This window comes from Lineus longissimus, chromosome 14 (assembly GCF_910592395.1).
Source record: "Lineus longissimus chromosome 14, tnLinLong1.2, whole genome shotgun sequence".
Lineage (NCBI taxonomy): Eukaryota > Metazoa > Nemertea > Pilidiophora > Heteronemertea > Lineidae > Lineus > Lineus longissimus.
The window spans coordinates 10,385,029-10,395,670 of NC_088321.1; the positions used below are offsets into that span (position 1 = coordinate 10,385,029).

The 10,642-nt window shown below is 38.9% G+C and overlaps 1 long non-coding RNA gene across 1 annotated transcript; it reads left to right on the forward strand.

Annotated features, from left to right (window-relative positions):
- Window positions 1-5,460: 5,460 nt before the first annotated feature.
- On the forward strand, window positions 5,461-9,315 carry LOC135499079 (uncharacterized). Its single transcript, XR_010449219.1, has 5 exons — window positions 5,461-5,572; window positions 6,295-6,354; window positions 6,706-6,781; window positions 6,989-7,059; window positions 7,280-9,315. It is a non-coding gene; the product is annotated as an uncharacterized LOC135499079 (long non-coding RNA).
- Window positions 9,316-10,642: the final 1,327 nt, after the last annotated feature.

Here is a 10,642-nt window from a genome sequence, read left to right on the forward strand (position 1 = left end):
TTAATATTTTATCTCAAATTTCAGATTTTGAATTTTGAATTTCAGATGAGCCTGCTGGGCTTTCGTAGAAATTGGCACCAATATCTTAAAAATGAGATCCAAGCTGCTATCATTGGCATCATTTAAATATACTGTGTGTATGTTGCCACGGTTTTGAGTAAGATTGCACATGTTGACACCTTTTAATTGAATGGAAGACTTTTTAGGCGTTTAAGATTGTTTTGACTCTTGAAGTAGCGTATTTCCAACATGTGAGTGTAAAAAGTAGATTGCTGTGCTTTCCAGTGAATTATAACTACCATCAGTTTTTTTGTAAGAGGTGATGTGTCCAATGCGAATTTTTAGACCGGCAACCACCCGCCAATGACGCAATCATTTGGCAGTGGGCACCTGCTTGCCAAACGCTTTGCACCAACCTCTGAAATGATTTTAAGACAGGCAAGCATTTTTGTTAATTTGACAATAGTATAATTGTTTTAAGCATTTGAAATCATCTTACTATTCGATATAGGATTTAGAATGATATCATCACCTAAATTGGGGGCCTGGAATGACTAAGCCGAATTGATTTTATTGATAGGGGCCTGAATAATTCCAAACAACTCACTTCTGTGGTTGATACATGTGTCTCCCGTACTTCCACAAGCGATGGATTGAAGGAGAAATATTAAGGTTAGTACGTTGCGCATCGTCGAAATGAACGCTGAACTCACACTTGATCGTAGTCGGCTCACAATACACTACCAATCCCAATACAATGGGCTTATTTCTACTTGGTTCAAAAGTTGGAATGAATGTTATACAGAGTTATCCCTATTCATCATAGCTGCCTGCGTTCTGTGGCGAGGGATCCTTTAATCCAGTTATTGTGTTAGATATGGAGGATAGGCCGGTTGAAAATGCCCCTAAGAAATACTAAGCATATTACGAAATCCAAAATGTTCATGTAATCTGTCGAAAGAGGGCATTTACGTCATTTGCACGTCAAATAAACGTCATACACGTTTTTGATACAAAATACGGAGTAAAATAGAAACATTTCCGCTAGTACGGTAGTGATTGCAGCTGAAAAGGCATGCAGACAATTGCCGCAAGAGGACAGCAGTTTGTCGTAGTCGGAGAAAAACACTCTTCATCCTCAAAACATGACGATAACAAATGTTTAGTGACGTAATGTATATCGTTAAAACAGCATGGGAATGAAAAAAAAGTCCATAAGTGACCTCACATACAACTATCGCCCGACTATCAAGGCTGGCACTCCAATTGCACACACTAAACAATGTGTATAACGGATACATTGTGTAGTCGTGCATTGTGTCGAAGTTATATATAAGCCTTAATCCAAGGATTTAGAATGATATCATCACCTAAATTGGGGGCCTGGAATGACTAAGCCGAATTGATTTTATTGATGGGGGACTGAATGATTCCAAACAACTCACTTCTGTGGTTGATACATGTGTCTCCCGTACTTCCACAGGCGATGGATTGAAGGAGAAATATTAAGGTTAGTACGTTGCGCATCGTCGAAATGAACGCCTAACTCACACTTGATCGGAGTCGGCTCACAATACACTACCAATCCCAATACAATGGGCTTATTTCTACTTGGTTCAAAAGTTGGAATGAATGTTATACAGAGTTATCCCTATTCATCATAGCTGCCTGCGTTCTGTGGCGAGGGATTCTTTAATCCAGTTATTGTGTTAGATATGGAGGATAGGCCGGTTCAAAATGCTCCTAAGAAATAATTTGTTTATTACGAAAATCCAAAATGTTCATGTTATCTGTCGGAAGAGGACATTCACGTCATTTGCACCTCAAATATAATGTGTCATACACGTTTTTTTGATACAAAATACGGTGTAGAATAGAGAACATTTCTGGTAATCCGGTATTGATTGCAGCTGAAAAGGCATGCAGACAATTGCCGTAAGAGGACAGCAGTTAGACTTAGTCGGAGAAAAACACTCTTCATCCTCAAAACGTAACGATAGCAAATGTTTTGTGACGTAATGTATATCGTTAAAACAGCATGGGAATGAAAAAAAAGTCCATAAGTGACCTCACATACAACTATCGCCCGACTATCAAGGCTGGCACTCCAATTGCACACACTAAACAATGTGTATAACGGATACATTGTGTAGTCGTGCATTGTGTCGAAGTTATATATAAGCCTTAATCCAAAGAGACACTTTCTATTTGCATACATCATTGTACATGATTTATCCCGTTCACCGAAACCGCACAGCAAACTTCAATTCTTGCCACATGTGACAATTTTATTACCACTTTGATTTAGACATGAACATTCGCATTGTAGACAGCTGCAACCTGCTTTGATGTTCTATTTTTAAAAGTACGAAAACAAATGCTTGTTGACACTAATTTTCACTGATCATTTTACTAGACACAACTAGACACCGCTTGCAACACATGGATATCTCTTGTACGAACATTCGTTATGGTGCCGTTGAGAAGTTGCCTCTACAAACAAAGAGCTTGACGAATACAATGATCATTTATAAAGCAATCAATAGTATAATTCAAGTAGTGACCAAAGTAGGTAGTTCCAATCCTTTTCCCGAAGACCAAGATGCTGCCACTTTCCGGTATTACGCCTGAGGCTGGTAACACATTTCTTTGGAGCTGATGTAGCGAAAGAAAGCGTGTCCATAATTAACGACATACTCATTTGTCGCAATCGTAAGCTTGGTAAGAGGGCCGCCGGTCGAAGTTGCGGCCTCGGTAAAACGGTATCGACGAAAGAGCTAAGGTGGCAATGGCCAGTACCAGAGTTGATGTGACACTTGCAAACGAGTCGTTGTTTATTCTACTCATACTTTGAACATAAAACAAAGGATAGTGCAACGAGAGAGACAGAGCTTTCCGGAACACGGATATATGTTACCCAGTGAAATAGTTCAAAACTCATTAACTGTATTCACGCATCGTCGTATCAATGAAACTATTGTTCGTATTGATTGAGTTGGAAGAAAAACGATAACAAGTTTCAAAATCTATCAATTTCCAATATGTACACTATTTTGAATGTCTTGTGTTCTGCCTTAAATCCTTGCTTCTCAAACTCTCCTGCACCAGTCCATGTTTGGTTAAGACAAAATTACTAATACATTTGAGCTAAGCTTCGCTTGCAGCCAGTGTATGTCAAAGCCAATCACTATTTTTAAGTATTTTATTTTACAAGCCCTTAATCAGATTTAAGCTGTTTATTCTAATTTGATACATTGATTTGTGATTGGCTTGACGTTACCTGTATAGCGTTGAAAAACATTCTCTTTGATGTGTATTATGTCTTAAAGTCAGTCAAATGGAACTATCCTTCTGCGATCAGAAGTAAAGCATGCATTCCTGAAAAAGAATTCGTTTTTATACACATCATCATATCTGTGGCCCGTTCTAGCAAAACCAGTAGCATGTCACACATAAGATGAGCCCAGGTGACACCAGGAGATAATAGAAGAAATTGATGTCGTCAGAATTCACAAAAGGCAGACAATAGTGAAAGGAACACACAGTCCGTCTTAACCTGCCAAGCTCAGAGCGACATTCGACTGGTTTTGCTGGAACGGGTCACATATATTTGGCAGTACCAGAGTCTTATTGAGATGTGACGTGTCCCATCTATATATCGCTTTTATAAAACCGCTAAAAAACTATAAAAAACTATCATTAGACAACATCCTTTGTGTAGTCTCGTTCACAGTGTCACAGTGGACAACGGTACACCATTAACGTGACCACATTTCAGCGTTTATATGCGGGTACGGCGACCAGGAACTTTTTGACACTTGATGGTAAGTTTTTCGTACTTCTTATTGATTGAGACAATATTTTAAACCTGTAATTGGGATGATATGTCCGCGAACATATTTGGCATGACTGGGATTCCGAACAAGTTACAATGATCTGATAAACTCTTATATTTTGGCATTTTTGATATCCCTTTGAAAAGCTTGAATATTACAGTATCCAGAGTACATTAAGGCCCTCTTTGATATTCGGAGGAATCGTCAGGCCCTCGGCTTCTCTTACTTTAGTCGTACATTATGTAGTTATCAAACATGACTTCGATTCGTGAGATGATTAGGTACATATGACGATAAATGCAAAACGTACGGCCATTAAAAACGACTCGGTGCACTCCATCAACAACCGACCACAACTAAAAATAGAAAATCCGTTTGAACGGCTTTTTCTTTGGAAAATAATGTTATTTCTACCTGAATTGTCAACTAGATGATCAAGTTGCACTCTGAAAAATGAGAACCAATCTGTGATTTGAATGGTAGTTATGGTTCAATGTTTGTCGATTTCCGTTCTAGTCGCCTGTTAATTTTCGTAAATATATACTGTATTGTCTCCTCTAAGCCATGTGAGCACAGTAATGCTGTGCTAACTGTTTGGCCATGCACTACTAAGCATGAGTTCCGCCCCATATTCAATCAACAGGCCTCAACATAACATAAACCACAGGAAATGTTGTTTATGGTAATTACGGTCATGTTAATGGTGTACCGCTGTCCACTGTGGTTGCGGGGGATTTGGATTTGCAACCGAACTGGATATCGGATTTTGCAAAGACATATTATTCACAATGTGATCTTATTTCTGTTCCTGAAAAGTTGTTTTCAGTGTATTTTCTCCTTGAAATCGATCACTTCAGGTACTATTACTGTGCATACCTAGTTAAATTAGTGTCTAGTTTCGTCTCTGATGACATTTATTTCGTAAAAATCGCTGTTTTTTTCTAAAAAGGTGTTTTTGTGGTCATTTTGGCTGTTTATTTCGAGGGTACGGTAGGAGGTCATCGTTCACTCGATAACTCTTTTTAAAATGAAATAAAAGCGTTTTAAGATACATGATATGAATTGATATTAATATTCGTTAAGTGGGATTGTCGGTGGACGTTCACTGTTGAACAGTTGTGCTGGAATTACGAATATATATCGATATCGTTGAGAGTTCATTCATTAGGGGCCTGTTCTCAATTTTCCTTACAACGCCTCTAGCACTGGGCAATTGCCACCATCTTGAAAAGCAGTGCCGCGGATGGCTATCGCATCGCCACTACGCATGAGAACACGATGGCTGCCCTGCGCTGCATTGATAGTTCGTAATAAATTCACATAAAAACACACCAGAAGATCTCCGATTTTATTTACAAAGATCATATTTTGTTATTTATTGATAAAACAAGCCATTTTACCACAGCAGGTGACACATTAGGCCTGAATAAGACTTTAGAATTTGAAGTGGTGGTGACGATGCCGATATCCAAGATGGCGGAATTATACCAGTGGTCAAATCTCATCTATTTTGGGTAATTGCATCATTATTTCTTTTTGTGATTGGTGATTTGTAAAATTGAGAATGATTGAAAAATCAGTATTTTTTCACCCAAAGGCATGAGTGAACATTTGATATTTTATTGTGATTTAATTGGTAATTTGGTCGACATTTTGACAATTATATTTAGCAATATTTCGATAAATGCGGACCTGCTTCTTCCTCTTTTCGTAGTGACGGTGTTTCGATAACTCAGGTCAGTTTCACGGCAAAAATAAGTGGTAGTTTTGAAATTCGAATGTGCATTTATTGATGTAACGATAAAGTACATTTCCGAGAATAATTAGTGAAAGTTTCAGTAGGTGTCGATTTTTGTATAGTAGTGTATAGGCGATGGATTGGCTCAGCCATGTCCTCGTCGTGTCAGCGGGGCGCAAGCCGTCATGCGGGATGTAGGCTACACTACAATGCACGTGATTGATGGTTGAACATTCACTCTCGTTGACACTGACAGTGTATTATTGAAATATTTGATTGTGATGATGGTGTATTGTACTAGGCCTTGCATGCTCCCAACGTGTGGCATATTGTACTAGGCCTTGCATGCTCCCAACGTGTGGCATATTTCACATTGATACTACCAGTATCAATTACAAAAAAATAGATTGTGAGTAACAATAGGCCTACAATACAATCAATCAATGCTACATGTCATGAGGGTGGGAACGGGGAAGGGGGGGGGGGGTAACTGTCTCGACGTCCCGTTAGGAAAAAAGGCTTATCCCGTTTCCCAATATGCAATTTTAGCTGAATCGTGACGCAAAACACGGCTTGTCTCGAATCCCGCTAAAATAAGGGTGTCTATCCCGAATCCCGACAGTTATTTTCGGCCCATCCCAGTGTCCCGAAAATACCCGTTCTCCCCCTCATAAATAGTAGACCATATTGTCACATTGATGTTTTCTTTCATTAATACAGTTAGACTTCGAGATCTACATTTTCGACAAAGGCCTGGTGTAAATTACGTACTTAATGAAGGTAATATTAATTTCTTCAAATTTGAAGCATGACGTTAATGGGGTACCAGCACAACTTCATTGACTGCTACGTGGCGCTGGTGGTAACTAAGGTATTGCATCGCTCATATCACTTGAAAAAAACATTTACCCTAGTTACGACCAAAGCTGCTTAGCAGAGGGCGATACCTCATCAGGAGCGCCACAATCATATCATTGGTGTGAAAGCATTTGTATGAAGTTTTTCAGTTCTCAATGTGTTCAAAACCTTAATTGTGAAATTGTGCACTTCGAATTCAAATTTACGTCACTACGTTAGTTTGACATCCATTGATGTCACGGTAATTTCACTGTTATGCTGTGCTGCTTTCAGGTTTAATGACACGAATGAGTACAAGTACATTACATTTTTCGACGAAGGCCTTCTGTAATTTCATACGCTTCTTACGGTTAGTATTGATTCATAATTTCTAGTAAAAAAGTTAATTTTGAAAGTGAAAAATATGTTACAATACAATAGACCTGCAAATACCATATACGCAAGTTTTGAACAAATATCACACATATTCCCCAGTTGACTTGTGATGATATTGATAATGGTGGTGGTGGTGTTATCATGTACATGGCTTCTAACGTAGTAAATGTTTTCTTTTCAGCAACATTCAATAGATTTATTTACTGTATTATCATTTCGACCAAGGCGAATTCGACACTTCAATTACACAAGGTTAGTAACTTTTGTTCACAAAATCCAAATGGAGGCAAATACAGAACAATCAAACTTAGTCATTCCAGTCAGTTACTGAAGCACAGTGAAAACTGTCGGGAGCAGTGCAACTGATGGCATGTCAAACTTCCAGTGACTGTCCCTGTCCATATATTTCAAGACAGTACAAATCTTGTAATCATTTTGTTTATGCAATGTACGTTATTATGTATCATTTCAGCACAATCAAACTTAGTCATTCCAGTCAGTTACTGAAGCACAGCGAAAACTGTCTGAATTAGTGCTGCTGATGGCATGTAATTACTCTACTACCACTACCAGTGACAGTCAATGTCCATATATTTTCAAGTGTGCGAAATTAGTACTCGTCTACTTCTTAGTGTTATTTGAATGCAATGTATGTTATAAAAATATTTTTTCAACACTATATCAACATTCTCATTCCTGTCAGTTTCTGAAAATCAGCTAAAGCAATCGCTACCAATGCAGCTGATAACAGCAATTCTTTTTGTTCCCAATGCCCATCCATGACAATATATTTCACGCATGTGACAAGCATGTGACAATCATGTAATCGTCCTGTTTTTTGTGTTCTATTCATGCAATAAATAAATTCAGTATTTTCAAATCATTGGTGCTACAAAACTATTCTCATTATAGATTATTCATATTTTATAAAATGCTGTCATGTCAAATTTTGTGTCCTATAAATCATTATGAAGTCGGCATTTTATATACAACTTTTGTACTCCTCCTAAATAAACATACAAATCTTGTTTTATGTAAACTTTGTATATGTGACCCGTCACAGCAAAACCAGGCGCATGTCGCTCTGAGCTTGGCAGGTTGAGACGGACTGTTTGTTCATTTATCTATTGTCTGCCTTTTGTAAAATATGAGCACATCAATTTCTTCCATTATCTCCTGGTGTCATTTAGGCTCATCTTCTGTGCGACATGTACCTGGTTTTGCTGTGACGGGTCACATATTCTATAGATATACAACACTCTAATGTCACAATGCCTCTCTCACTCGCTTTTATATAGCAAGATGTATGAATAAACATGACACACCAACTATGTACAAAATTGCTAACAAACTGCACCATTTGTCAGTACACCACATGAAATACAGAGATATGTCTTAATTCTAATCTTTCATTAGCGACACCATTTCTTACCCGAGTGCCTCCTTCATTCATACATCTTGTACTTTAACTCAAGATACCCATCTTTGAATATTTTTAGTATACCAAGTACTACAATGTCAATGTATTGAAGTCATGTTCTTGTAGTGTTATTGGCTTTCTATTATCTTGTCAAAATACCACTTGGTTCTCGCAAAATCTCAATAAAAACAAATGCTATTGCATGTATTGCATATTCTAACAGCTATCCACTGTATCGATTTATCCATCATCTGTACTATTTGTCACAAAAATGTTATATTATGTAAATCATATTTCATTACATAATGCACACTGCCAATTACTGCTGAACCATTCATATGTCATTTAAATAAATAATTTTCAACTTTTTAAAACCGTCTTATAGTACTGTTCTTGTCACTTAGCTGAACCAATTGCTCTATAGCATGAAATTTCCAGAAATGCCCCAGGGACTGAAAAGTGCTGTTTTAACAGAGAGGTGTCCTAAACTGAGAAGTCGAGTTGAATGGAAACAACCAATTTGGAACCAAAAACTACTGTCCTTATTAAAGAGGTTGTCCTCAATAGAAAGGTGTCCACAAAAAGTAGGTCCACTGTATATGAAAGTACAAACCCTGGTACATGTAGTGACATCATCTACTCCTCGATGTGGACACCTGCAAATGCAGCGACAATGTCACATCAGTTATTTAATTCATCGTCCTTTGTGCAGATGGCACCACCCATCAAGCATGTTGGTGACGAATAGTGTCGCAGCATTTCGTCACCGAGCTTACAAGAAAATGCACTGTAATTCATTCAGCCATAAGTGCAAGACTGTAGGGTTGTTTCCAACCAAAACATGTTCGAAATGTGTCAAGCATTCGGAACACCCAAAGACTGATTAGAGAAGTCAAAATTGAATGGAAACAACCAATTTGGGACCAAAACCAGTGTCCTTATTGGAAAGGTTGTCTTTAATAGAGAGGTGTCTACTAACGGAGGTTCCACTGTACATAATGTAGGAACCCTGGTTGTGACATTGTCCACTCCTCCAGCTGCACACCACCAAATCCACAACAATGTCACACCAGTTATTTAGTTCATCATGCTTATGGTCATTGTACTTTCATCTTATGTAAAATGAAACTTTTTACACGGTTTCAATAAACGATTTGTAATTTGTAATTTGTAAATTATAAATTTCACTAATAATTTGACGCCGCCAATTCCACTGGTCTTCGAAATACGTAAGCTACACTGTTGACAACTATGACACTCCTCACAAACCACATTGTGAATCAGACGCCGATAGGCTTGTTTATATTTAAACAGAAATCTCGTCATCCTTCCGAATAAACTCGGGAGTTGCCTCATTTACGCAATTTTGGGCTTGTGGTATTCGACTCGATGACTCGACGACGCGATGACTCGATGACGCGATCAAGTTGGAATCTTTTTAAAGAATATCATTGCTTGGACTGTAATTTATACATAGAATCATAAGTGGAGGAAAATAAAAAAGAACCGATCATTACCAACCCCTTTCCAGCTGTTTTCACCGTATCTAATCCGACCATTTTTCGTTTCCTACAAGTTCGCATTTTTGATAAAACCATGCGCCATGTTGCTATGCAAGCCACTGGTATCTTACCGTCAATACAGCTAAATACACCTAAATATAGCTGGTTCAGATCAACCTCCTACCCAGGTTCTTTACGAGCAGAAATTCCAATGTTAAAATGACACGCGAGATCCTGGAGACAAGGTTGGCTCTGGATATCCTTTCAGCACGGCAATATTAAATGTCCTATACACCTTTCCAGAAATGGGGCGCTGAGTGTCCGAAATAGTGATGTCATAAGGGGAAACTAGGCCTGTGGTGGAGGGACAAAGGAGATAGTCATGGTTGACCAACACACTTGAATGCCTTTAATGACGGACAAGGGGGAAAAAGTTAGTTCCAATGCAAGCCACCAATTTCGGAAAGCATGTATAGGGGCTGATGTATTGGGGGGGGGGGGGGGGGGGGGCAGATGTCAAGGGACGGAAGAGGGACTGAGTGACTGAGTCTAAAAAACTGCACATATGCGAAATTCCGATTGTTGACAGACTACCACATGACATCTGACATTGGCCACTAGAAGCTTGTTTGTCAATTAAATCTCCGGTCATTTTGCATGCTATGAAACTTCCGCGAGTCCTTTAAATATCAAAATCAATCGCGGGGACCAATCTTCAGTGGCCATGGCTGGGGGGGGGGGGGGGCACATCCTTCCACATACCGTAGCTGGGTATGGGAAGGCCGAGCTAAAACCTCTGCTGTTGCAGCGGTAGCCCGGAGACCAGGATCATGGGATTCCGTATTTTAGCAAAATCCATAGCAACGATCGCGTCATCGAGCCATCGCGTCGTCGAGTCATCGAGTCGAATACC